We start from the raw sequence: 12,346 nt of genomic DNA on the forward strand, positions 1-12,346 counted from the left end.
AGTTATTCGGTCTCAGGATCCAGGGGTGCTAATACCCTTCTTACGGAAAATTCTTGGAAAACTGAGACCTCTTCCTTTCAGGTGCTGGGTTTTCTGTCTGGCTTCCTTTGTCTTCTTAGCCTCTGGTTCCTGGATGCTCTTGGCCACTTCTGTGCTCTGCCACGTGGGGCAGCTACTTCCACCACTGTGCCTGAATCTTTCCACAGAAGTTTGCTGAATAACTCTGTGCTGGGCGCTGCACCAGAAGATGGGGCCTCTGTTCTTATGGAGTGGGGCACTGGGGAGACAAATAATAATCAAGCAAATAAACAAGGATATTTCTGAAAGTGATAAATGATATTAACAGGGGAGTGACAGGGGAGGACTCTTTTAATTTGGGTTGTCAGGGAAGATCTCCCTTAGGAAGATGATGTGACCTGAGATCCTGGTGGAGAGAAGAATCATGTAGAATTTTGTGAGCCAGAGTAAAGTCTAGAACTTCTAAGTGCAATAGTGCGAAACTGTTGAAGAGTTTTAGGTTGGAAGAGGATGGGGTCTCCTTTACATTGTTAAAGGATGACTCTGGTGAATTTGTGGTTAAGGGGATTTAGGTGGTCAGGGATTCAAATGGAGGTAGAGCAGAGAGGTCAGACGGACCAGTTGGCTATTACAGGAGGGGGACGGTGAGGTAAGAGGAAGAATAAATGACTCAGGTTTTTGTTTTGATTTGCTGGGAAGAGGTGGTGACAGTTAGTGACTTGTCTTGATTTCAACCCAGAGCCGGCTCCAGAGCCTCCCACTCTCCAGCTGAGGAAAGTTCTTTCTTTACCAGGCTTGCAGGTTCTGCCATGAATCTGTGCCCATCCTGACCACCTCTGTCCACTGGCCCTACTGTGTCTGGAAATCTGGACCATGTTCTACCAGAGTTGAGAAGGAAGTCCTTCAGGGCAGCACCAGGCAGTGTGAGGAGGGGTCCTAGCTGTTTCTCCCCTCAGAATAGAGGGTAAGCTCTCTGCAATCCCTGCCTGGACCACCTCTCAGACATGGGCTCAGTGCTTGTCCCCAGACTCAGATCTGAGTCACTACGTCTGGCTCGTGTGACTGCTCTCATGGGCTCCACTTCTAATGAATGCTTTCAACTCTGGTCACCATTCCTAATCTGCTCCTTCCCCTACTTCCCAGGGGATCTGGGCAGGTCCTTCCTTGGCTTCTCAAGACCCTACTCCCATTTCTGCCCTTCTATTTGCTTCAAGTGACCTGGTCTCCCACTGATGAAATGACCCCTGCCCCACCCTGCCCCCAGTCGATCTGAGCAAGCACCTGCCTTTCCCCAGCCTGTCTCAGCTAGCATCTGGGCTCCCCTCTCAGCAGCAGGGACACCTCTGCACCTGTGTTCTTGCACTGCCCCCCGGGAAACTTGTGCACCTACAGTCAGATAGACCTGGGTTTGAATCTTCGATCTTCCACTCACTGGCTGTGTGATCTCGGGAGAGCTACTTAATCTCTCTTGCCTTTGGTTCCTCACCTCTAAAGAGGGGATAGTAATAACCACATCATTGCATCGTGGTGAGACAGAAACAAGGTAAATCATGGGAAGTGCTTAGTACACACAACAGGGCTATATACAGAAGAAGTCAGTGCCTAGTAATGTAATAGTAATAGTTATTTTATTATTTTGCTCCTCTTCTCAAGACCTCACTTCTTCCATTACCCTCGAAGCTTATTTTTCTTCCTGAACTTGGGGAACACAACAAGAAGAAACAGTAGATTCATGCTGGAGAGGCCAAAGTGGCTTCCAGAGCCAGGCCCTTGGCAGGTCTCCTTCCAGAAGGACACCTGAAGCTGTCTATCCCCAGGATCCCCTGAGAATCCAAAGGGCCAGGAATTTCCACTGTCATCCCCTTAATTAGACGTGAAGACAGTGACAGAAGTAGCATTTCTCTGCCATGTTTCTGGTGAGGTTGTCCAGATGTTTTTGGAAAGGAGTTGCCCCTTAGACTTTGGAAAGAGGATCTTAACTCAGGATGCAAGGCCATATCTCGGATGCCCGAGGTTCCTCAGGAGCATGGAGTCAAGGATGCTAGCCAGGAAGAAATGTGATTGACCACACAACTGGCACCCTGACAGCTGATAGCTTTTCCTCCCTGGACTTTGAGTCATTGTTAGGGAGGTAGAAGCTACAGCCCCTCCTGCTAGATGGTGGTCCTCAGTGTGGAACAGGTATCAGAATCACCTGCAAGGCTTGTTAAAACACAGCAGGCTGGGCCCTAGCCCCAGAGCTTTTGATTCAGTAGTTGTGGGAGGAGGCCCGAGAATTTGCACTTCCTATACGATGCCAGGGAATGCTGATGCTCCTGATCTCAGACCACTCTTGGAGAAACACTGCCCTGGAGAATTGTGTATTTGTATAGTCTCCTTTTGCATCCTATTTGAGGGTGGGAAATAGAAAGACAAATGGGCAGGAATCTCGGGTTCTCATCTTCACTAGCTTGCTCTGTGACTGTTTCTCAAGGTGGGTTTGGTTGTAAGCAATGGGAAATACCTTGTTACTTTAAGTAACAGGGAATTTTTTAGGACGATACTCAGGAATCTGTCTGAATTTAATGAAGAGTTGAACAATTAAGGCTTGGGAAAGACATGGCGGTCCTAAAGCCCTCAACAGCTGGAGTTCACATGTCTGCTGTCCCAGGTGATCTGGCCACTGATAAGCTCTAGTCCAACCTATTCAAATTCTAAATGCTGATGGAAGATAATCTGATTGGCTCACAAGAGGCAGGACCTCCCTGCCATTCTTCTCTTAGCCAATGAGCCACAGCCACTGTGTAGTGGAGAGGATGCAGGAGAGGGTCAAGAAAAAGGTGGGGCTGCTTGCCAACCCCCACTGTCCTGAACTGAGCAGTCACAATCCCACAAGGGGCCTATTACCATGACCTCAACCAAGATTCCTTCCCTCATTGGGCCTTAGTTTCCCTATCTGTCAAATGAGGGGTTTGAGTTAGAACCTAATTACTGGATCAGTGTTTCTTCTCAAGAAGCCCTGCATTGTAATTGCTTAGGATGCTTGAAAATAGAGACCCACATGGCCCATGGTGGGAAGTAGTCCACAAGAGATTTTCCAAAGCAAAGTAAAGTAAAACAAAACATAATGCCCTGATTTGTAGTATTTGCTCAATGTCTGTGGTGTAAATAAATACTCTCATCATGGTCAATTTCAAGCTACCAGCATGAAGTCACTGAACACAGAATTGGGAAGGGAGGGGCACCCGGGTTCTGGCTCACCACCTACCCACTGAATCAGAACCTCTGAGGGAGCCTGATAACCTGTATTTCAACCCCCACCCTCCCAAAGTGATTCTGGTGGGTAACATTTCAGAACCCTGCTCCCAGAAATCTCTGAGAGCTTTCTGGTTCTTACATCCTTCATCAGAGTTACATTATAGGTTCTCACACTGGTTCTGGAAGTTGGGGGAATTTTCCCTTTTGAGAGCATCTCAGAGGGAGACCTGGAGAGATCCATGGCCCAAGTGAGCCCATGGTGTGTCCTCACCAGCCTGTGGCCAGACTCCCCTCTCCCTGTCCTCCTTGAGTGGTCTGTCCCACCATCACTCCTGGAGGCAGGACAACGTCCCCACGGGCATGCCTTCAGGCTGCAGGAGGGGACTGCAGGACGCAAGGTCATGGCTGTGGATACTGGGATCCTTGCCCATTGCTCATATCTCTGGGTGGGCTGGCATTTCAGCTGCGATCATCATGACCTTCTGATCTGATATCTCTGTCCCCAGAAATGAGAGCCTGTCTGGTCATCAGCTATTTTTGTGCAGGTCCCTCATCTTGATAATCTTCTCTGAGTGGGTGGAGGGCAGTGGGGAGGATGCCATGCCTTACTTAGATGGACTGAGGCAGACAGAACCATCACAGATCCCAAGAGAGACCAACCAACAGACAGCCAGGCCAGCACAGAAGCTGGAAGATGGAGGCGGGTAAAGGAAAGTATAAACTACTGACAGGAAGGGGAAGTCTTTCGTTAGGTGCCTTTCAGAAGAAATCAGTTGCCCTCTGAAGTTAGGCTGTTCAGCTTTGAGCTGGAACAACATCTGACTTTCTCTTGTTCTGTAAAGCAGTGGTTCTCAGAGTGTGACCCCCTCACCCAGACCAGCACCATTCACATCCCCTGGGAACCTCTTAGAAATGCCAACTCTTGGGCTCCAAATGTCTCCCCCTCTTAGAGTCATTGTCTGGTTACATGATTCCAGGTTCAATTGTGCACTCCTCTCTGGAAAAATCCCTTTCCAATATAGATGCCCCACAGGGCTGCCATGCTGAGCTGTCGTCATACCACAGAGTGGATAGACTTGTGACCCCAGGAAGCACAAGGAATTGTAGGATGGGGACGAGACGGGAAATGAAGAGAGACACCAGAGATGGCTACTGTAGGCCTTCCAGAGCACTCTACTGGGGAGGAGGCCCAGGCCAGCACAGCCCTGCTTGGCGATGTCTAGCTTAGCATGGAAAATTCCAGCAGTGGACAAGTGCCTGGATTGCTAACTTCTTTTGTTCTCTTCTTTTGCAGTCCTGTTCTCCCAACTCCCAGGGCCGTGGGCTTCTTTACTTGTCCTATATGTCGCCCTGCCCTTCCTGCGCCCACCCGCTCCCTCCAGAGCCTCTCTGCAGTATGGCATCAGTTCCCTTGGGCAGCCCGTGCTCTGTTCTGCCCGAGACCAGGCCCCAGGGCCCTGCCTTGTCCTGTGAGTCCCGTGCAGCCTCATCTGGGCCTGGGAACCGGAGGCCTCCCTGGCCAGCCCCTGGCAGGGCCCAGAGTCTCTGAGGAGCTCCCTGCGTGAAGTTTGTTCATAATCTCAGAAGAGAGCATCTGAGACTTCTTCCAGTGACCACGGAGGTGTGCTGGGCAAACTGGATTTGGAGCTGAGCCTGGGGTTTGATGGTAGTTCATGCTTGCTGTCTGACTTGTGAACCTGAAATCTGCTCTCTGCTTATGTCTAACTTGACCTTGCTGAAGTGACTTGTGAAGTTGATGGGATGGACCATTTGGGAGGGAAGAAGAACATGGTGTCAGGCTAGAGGGGATCTTTGCCTGATGCAGCTCTGGACCATTTCTGTGGCTTTTCTATTGGTAGAAGATTCTATCTGTGATTGTGCCCCCTGAGAGTGTTCATGCATTTGTTTACCTGTGTTTACCTTTGTTCACCCATGAGGGCTCCCACACATATTTGTATAGAATCTCCCTTCATCTTACAAGCTATGAGGCCAAAGGCAGGTGATTTAAACCATCTGACCTCCAGTTTCCCTGTCTGTATAATGGGAATAATAACAACTTCCACAAAAAAGTTACTATGGTGGCAAAATGAAGCCACACATATAAGCCCCTGATCATGGTTCCTGGTGCTAATTTATTAGGCTATTAGTCAGTTCAGTTCAATCACTCAGTTGTGTCTGACTCTTTGTGACCCCGTGCACTGCAGCACGCCAAGCTTCCCTGTCCATCACCAACTCTTGGAATTTGTTTAAACTAATGTCTACCGAGTTGGTGATGCCATCCAGTCATCTCATCTTTTATCGTCCCCTTTTCCTCCTGCCTTCAATCTTTCCCAGCATCAGGGTCTTTTCCAATGAGTCAGTTCTTCACATCAGGTGAACAAAGTATTGGAGTTTCAGCTTCAGCATCAGTCCTTCCAGTGAATATTAAGGACTAGCTTCCTTTAGGATTGCCTGGTTTGATCTCCTTCCTGTCCAAGGGACTCTCAAGAGTCTTCTCTAACACCACAGCTCAAAGGCATCAATTCTTCAGTGCTCAGCTCCCTTTATGGTCCAACTCTCACATCCATCCATGACTACTGGCAAAACCACAGCTTTGACAAGATGGACCTTTGTTGGCAAAGTAATATCTCTGCTTTTTAAAATGCTGTCTAGGTTGGTCATGGCTTTTCTTCCAAGAAGCAAGTGTCTTTTAACTTCATGGCTGCAGTCACCATCTGCAGTGATTTTGGCGCCCAAGAAAATAAAGCCTGTCTCTGTTTCCATTGTTTCTGCATCTATTTGCCATGAAGTGATGAGACTGGATGCCATGATCTTCATTTTCTGAATGCTGAGTTTTAAGTCAGCTTTTTCACTCTCCTCTTTCATCAAGAGGTTCTTTTGTTCCTCTTCACTTTCTGCCATAAGAGTGCTGTCATCTGCATATCTGAAGTTATTGATATTTCTCCCAGCAATCTTGATTCCAGTTTGTGCTTCATCCAGCCCAGCATTTCGCATAATGTACTCTGCATATAAGTTAAATAAGCAGGGTGACAATATACAGCTTTGAAGTACTCCTTTCCCAATTTGGAACCAGTCTGTTGTTCCATGTCCAGTTCTAACTGTTGCTTCTTGACCTGCATACAGGTTTTGAGGGGACAGGTAAGTAAGGTAGTCTGGTATTCCCATCTTTTTAAGAATTCTCCACAGTTTGTTGTGATCCATACAGGCAAAGGCTTTGGCGTAATCAATAAAGCAGAAGTAGATGTTTTTCTGGAACTCTCTTGCTTTTTCTATGATCCAGTGGATGTTGGCAATTTGATCTCTGGTTTCTCTGCCCTTTGTAAGTCCAGTTTGAACATCTGGAAGTTCTCCATTCATGTACTGTTGAAGTCTTGCTTGGAGAATTTTGAGCATTGCTTTGCTAGCGTGTGAGATGAGTGCAATTGTGCGATAGTTTGAACATTCTTTGGCATTGCCTTTCTTTGGGATTGGAATGAAAACTGACCTTTTGTAGTCCTGTGGCCACTGCTGAGTTTTCCAAATTTGCTGGGATATTGAGTGCAGCACTTTCATAGCATCATCTTTTAGAATTTGAAATAGCTCAACTGGAATTTCATCACCTCCACTAGTTTTGTTTGTAGTGATGCTTCCTTAGGCCCTTATTACTTCCTAGGCTATTATCACTAGATGCCTAATGTGCATTGTTGCTCCATGTGCCTCAGTTTCCCCATGGGTAAATTAGGGATAATAGCTAAGTTGCCCACGAACCCAGTGTCATTGTGAGGATTAGGGAAGTTCATACCTATAAAAACTTACCACCATGCAGTAAATGCTAGTGATTATAATACTTATTATCCCTCTGGGTATTTGTTTGGGTGAGACTCTCTGAGTTTGTAAATGATTCCGGGCATGTCCGTCTGCTGAGACTGTGTGCATGTATGTGAATATGTGTGGATCTGTTTTTATATGACCAGGGAGGCCTCCTGTCTCTGGGTGGAATTTGCTGTTGGCCTAAGCCTGGACTCCCTGAGCCAGCCAGGGCCGGCGCCGGGGATGGAATTTCCATTAAGAATTAAGCAGGACAGCACTGGGAAGCCAGGCAGGCGGAGGGGAGGGGGCCAAGGGGGATAATGCTCCAACTCTGAGCTCCCCCCGCGGCCTCAGTTCTGAGCTGCCTTGGAGAAGGCCTCTGCCAACTTTGCCTGGATTAGGAGGCCTTGCAGGGGCCATGGCCCAGAAGGATGTGCAAGGAGAGAGGAGTTGCCTGCTGGAGACTCTGTAAGGAGACTTGGAGCTGTTGCCAAGACTGGAGCCATGAGGAGACCCCCTGGGAATGGAGAGACAGTCAGCGAGGGTCTAGGCAGCTGGAGCCTATGGGGCCGACCCAAGCCCAGGAGGCTGTGCTGTGCTGTATGTATCTGGGAACACGGATGTGTGTGTGTGTGAGAATGCAGGGTGGGGGACATACATACCAAGGGAACATAGAGAACATCTAGCAAACCAAATCCATTCCTCTCTTGTCCTGAAACTCAGACCCAAAATTTGGACCTGGGAATAAAAGATTTCTGAGGCTTTTTGCTAATATTTATCCTGTTCAGGATCTAAGCTTCATTCTGCTCCTAGCATATTAAAAAATATCTTAGCTTTTCAGGTATTCTTACATAAATTTCTGATCTTGTACTTTGAATAACATATGAACGAGGCAGAGATTATTACGATCCCCGTTGTAAATATGGGAAAACTGAACCTCAGAGAGATTAAGTGACTTGTCCAAGGACACACAGTTAGAAAGTAGTCGAGGCAGGATGTGAAGTCAGGTTTTTTTGAGGATAAAGTCCTTAATACCACCTGATCTACCAAAAGGGGCCTCCCAGGTGGCGTTAGTGGTAAAGAACACAAGAGAAATAAGAGACGTGGGGTTCGATCCTTGGGTCGGGAAGATCCTCTGGAGGAAGGCATGACAACCCATTCCAATATTCTTGCCTGGAGAATCCCATGGACAGAAGAGCCTGGCAGGCTACAGTCCACAGGGGCTACAGCCCACAGGGTCACACAGAGTCGGACACAACTGAAGCGACAAAGCACGCACGCACACGCGATCTACCAGAAATGGACTCAACGATTCAGGAAACTGCCCATTTGAGGAAGTCTGTGGCTCCAGTGCTAATGCATAGCCAGGCGAATGGCTGGGGCTCCAAGCCCTGTCCCCAGGCCCTGAGACAGTCTTTGCTGAGATAGGAATTGAAGCCCCTCTCAAGAGTCTAGGGAGTAGAATCAGGCTGTCTCCAATGGATGGAGGCTGTGGTCAAGGCTGGCTTGTCTGAGGAGGGTGACTGTGCACCCGCAGAGCCTGGGGTCCCCAGAGAGCTGAGGTGGTGGAGTTAATGTCAGGAGCTGCAGTGTGTCCATGGCCAGGGAGCAATCGTCATTTTTAGCCAGGGCCTGAAAAAGGGAACAGGGCTATAAGCATCGAGGAAGAGAGACTGAGATGGGACCTTGGTATGGTCATTGGGTCATGGAGACAGAGCTGGTTTTCCTGTCCTTGAACACAAAAGTGTGAGCATATTGACATATGGCACATGAGGGATTTAGGTTAGACGCCAAGGAGCACTTCCTTCCAATAAGTGGTTCAAAGTTGGGAACAGTGCCCTGGGGAGGCTAGGGTCTGCCGTTCCTGGGTGACCCCCACTCCCCTCCAGAATGGGTAGAGGCCCTCCCCGACTCTGGGGAATTCACGACAAGATGGAGAGAGTTGGACGGAATGAACTTGCAGCTTCCTTTCAGTTCAAGAAGGCGACATTCCTGAGCTTTTGGGTAGGAATCAGCCTTCTTCTAGACTTAGCTATCTGACACTAGGTCTGGAGGGGAAGTCTGACGTGTCCCCAAGTTAAAAGGAGCCTGTGCAACCACCTTCTGTCCTTTTTGGCAGGTGGGCAAGCTTAGGGGAGTGACTTAGGTTCCAAAGGGAAGCACCTGCGGTAAATAAACCAAGTGGCCTTCCAGGCGTCTGGGGCGGGGGTGCTGCTCAGAGTTCAGAGCTCCCTCCGCAGAGCGTGTGAACCACACCCAAACCCCTCCTCGTTTTGTTTCAGCTCCGATGCATTCCTTTTCCTCTCCAGATGTTGGCATGTGGGGCACATGTGGGCACCCCCGCCGGGCCGGCACCGAGGCTCCCGGGTGCTTGCCCGCTCTGACTCGGCCCCGGCCCTGGGTGAGCCGGGTCTCTAATTAGACCTGACCGCGTCCCCATTCCAGCGCGCCCCACAGCCCAGAGCGCGAGGCTCGCGCTGCCAGGGGCCCGAAATAGCCTCGGGCCGGCCGAGACGACGCGGGACAGGGGCTTGGCAGCGGGCGCGCTGTTGCCGGAGGTCCTGCGGCGGCGGCCCGGAGCGCGGGCGGGGGCAGAGCGGGGCGGGGGCGCGGGGCCGCGGGCGGCCCTCGGGCTGGGCCACCGGGCGGGTCACTCGCTCGCAGCCGCCGGAGCCCCAGCTGCGCCTCCGCCGCCGGCCTGGCCGCCGCTCACACGCGCTCTCGCTCGCCGCGAGTCAGTAAGTAGACGGCGCTCCCCGGGCTGGATTCTGTGCCCAGGCTGGTCGGGGCAGAGCCTTCTTGTGATTGTGTGGATGGTACGTGTCGGTGTGTCAGTGTGAGTGCTCGTGAGTGCGAGCGAGCGCCAGAGGGAGGGAGTGTGTCTGGGCCGGCATGTGAGCATATGGAAGTTTCTAGCATGCGTCCTAGGGTGTGATCGGGGGTGACAGGGTGTGCGTCTCTGTGCTTGGCGGCCTGGCGTGTGCGCGGACCTGGAGTGTGTCCGCAGGTGGCACACGCTGTCCTGTGTGGAGTGGGTCAGTACTCTTGGAAGTGCAGGCTCAAGTGTGTGTGTGGCAGGCAGGCTCCACGGGGCTGAGCCAATGTGTGGATGGCTGGATGCCTGTGAGCGAGCAGATGAAGGCAGGGGCCGGAGGATAAGGAGTGTTATCTGAACTCAGACTTTCTAGGGTGCCCCGACTTGTCCCCAGTTGGGGTGTCTTCTCTGTGGGTCAAGCGGCTTTGGTTTCTCAGGACTCTGAGCAGGGCAGGAGCTCAGTACCAACACGGGAGAGAAGGAGGTTCCAAGCCAGCTGTGGAGACAGCCCCAGGGGCACATAGGAAGGAGGCAGGAGGACCAGGGCGTGAGCAGACCTCTCACCTGCAAACACTCACAAGGCAGCCACATGCTCACAGCTGCTCATGTGTGCACACCTTCCTGCCACTCACACCACTCTCACACGAGTGCAAACACTCGTGTGCTTTCCGCACAGTAGTGACCCATACCCAACAGGTACCTCCATGTGTAAAACACATGTGTGCAAACTGGGTCATCCCAGTCTCAGCCTCTACGGTCTCTTTAGCCTCCATGTGGCACCTTGGACAAGTCTAAGAAACTGGGTCGGAAATATCTTAAGTCTGGGGCTTTGGCTGAGGGGTGAGGGCAGATGCTGATACATACAGTGCCTTCAGAGTATCCAATTTGATCTGGAACTGAGGTTGCTCTTGGAATAGTCTTATCCTCTTAGAGGTAAGAAGGATCATCTGGCAAGGCAAACAGGGCCAGTCTGGGATATGAGGCAGACCTCAGCACCTTTGATTTGCTCCAGGCTCTAGCTTATTCTCTGGATTCCCCCTGCAGCAGAGAAGCAGTGAGCCTTCTGTGGGTTGGGCCCAGGCAGTCATTTGACAGGGAGGAGAAGTGAGTTGGCTTTACTGACTCTTTCTCTATTTTTATTTTAGTCAACCCTGTTTTGAGTCTTCTGTCTGCAGGTGAGGCTGGAAGGGAGGGTCTTGCTTTGCTTCTTCTCGGTGGTTATCTCTTTTCTTAACAGAATCTGGTTGTCCCTGACCCCTCCTCCCCCCGGGACTCCTGGAGACACACTCAACAGTGTGAGTAGATGGAAGAGTGGGTGCTCCCAAATAGCAGCTGGCTGTTGCCGCTGTTGTCATGGCATCTAGACCGCTCCATCCTGACCATTCTCCTGTGGACAGGCCTCAGTGAGGTGCCCTCACTAAATGTGCTCCTTTCGTTGGGAAGTTAGAAAGATGACACTGACTTTCTCTTCCTTAGTGTTTATGGTTTGGTCTAAGGAGTGCCTGAGTTCTCATCCCACCAGCTTTTCTCTTATGCAGGGGAGCATATGGGCTTCAGCCATTTTCCTGAGGATGTGCTGGAACCTAGCTTTCCCTGGCCTGGTCCTCCACCTGACCCTTGGGGATGGTTTAATATGCGCAGGCTGTGGGTAGTTGGGCAGCCTTTTGCAGAGTGAAGCTGGTGGGGAAGGAGGTCTGTGTGCCTTCCCTAGCCTTCTTGTTTTTGGGGGTCCCCAGCCACCTTAAAACTCAGGAAAAGACTCTGGAAAACTGAGGTACCCACCGTGAGTCCTAGGCTGGTTCCCCAGTTTTTAATTCATCAGATACATACTTCTAACAATCAGAATTTTAGAGCAACAATTAGAACTCAGAGGGCATCAAGGCAGCCTTATTAAGTTAACATAGTTCCAACTTAAAGAAGAGAACTCAGACAACTGCAAAAATGGTAATAGTAACAACTGCTATTAGTTGAATCTATAATACATGCTTCATCTCATTTACTTTTCACAACAACCTTATTAGGTTAAGTCTCCTCCCTCCTTGTTTTCTCTAACAAGGAAATTGAGGCTCAGAGTGCTCAAGAGATTTCTACAGGTCTGTGTGACTCTTGAGCTCATGACAAAACCTATGTTTCCCTTCTTACACTGGCTGCCAGGAAGCTCTTAGTTCATCATATTTGCTTCATCCTAGTAAATGCATTCATTGGAACCCTGGCTTTGACTTTTAATTTCTGCTTTAATAGCTTTATAGTACACTCATCTTTAACTGTAAACTTTTACATCCTTTGTAGAGAGAGATCAGAATAAATTAATGAACAATCAACAATTAAGCATTTTATTGGTCTCTGAGAATGAGAACCATGCTGCATAGAGTTTTGAGGGACATCTCCAATTTCAAATATTTCATCTGGCTTTCAAACCGTATGTTTCAATTTTGACTTCTATATTTTTGGTCTCTAGTTTGTGACCATGTCTTGGGGCTTTTCTTC

The 12,346-nt window shown here is 49.8% G+C and overlaps 1 protein-coding gene across 1 annotated transcript in view; it reads left to right on the plus strand.

Moving 5' to 3' along the window:
• The first annotated feature begins 9,669 nt into the window (after positions 1–9,669).
• INSC (INSC spindle orientation adaptor protein) overlaps positions 9,670–12,346 on the plus strand; it is a 129,410-nt gene continuing 126,733 nt past the window's right edge. The window contains exon 1 of the mRNA XM_065944546.1: positions 9,670–9,782. The gene's annotated coding sequence lies outside the window, so the exon portion shown is untranslated. The remainder of the gene's footprint in view (positions 9,783–12,346) is intronic.

Source organism: Muntiacus reevesi, chromosome 9 (genome assembly GCF_963930625.1).
Source record: "Muntiacus reevesi chromosome 9, mMunRee1.1, whole genome shotgun sequence".
In the NCBI taxonomy this organism is placed as follows: Eukaryota; Metazoa; Chordata; class Mammalia; order Artiodactyla; family Cervidae; genus Muntiacus; species Muntiacus reevesi.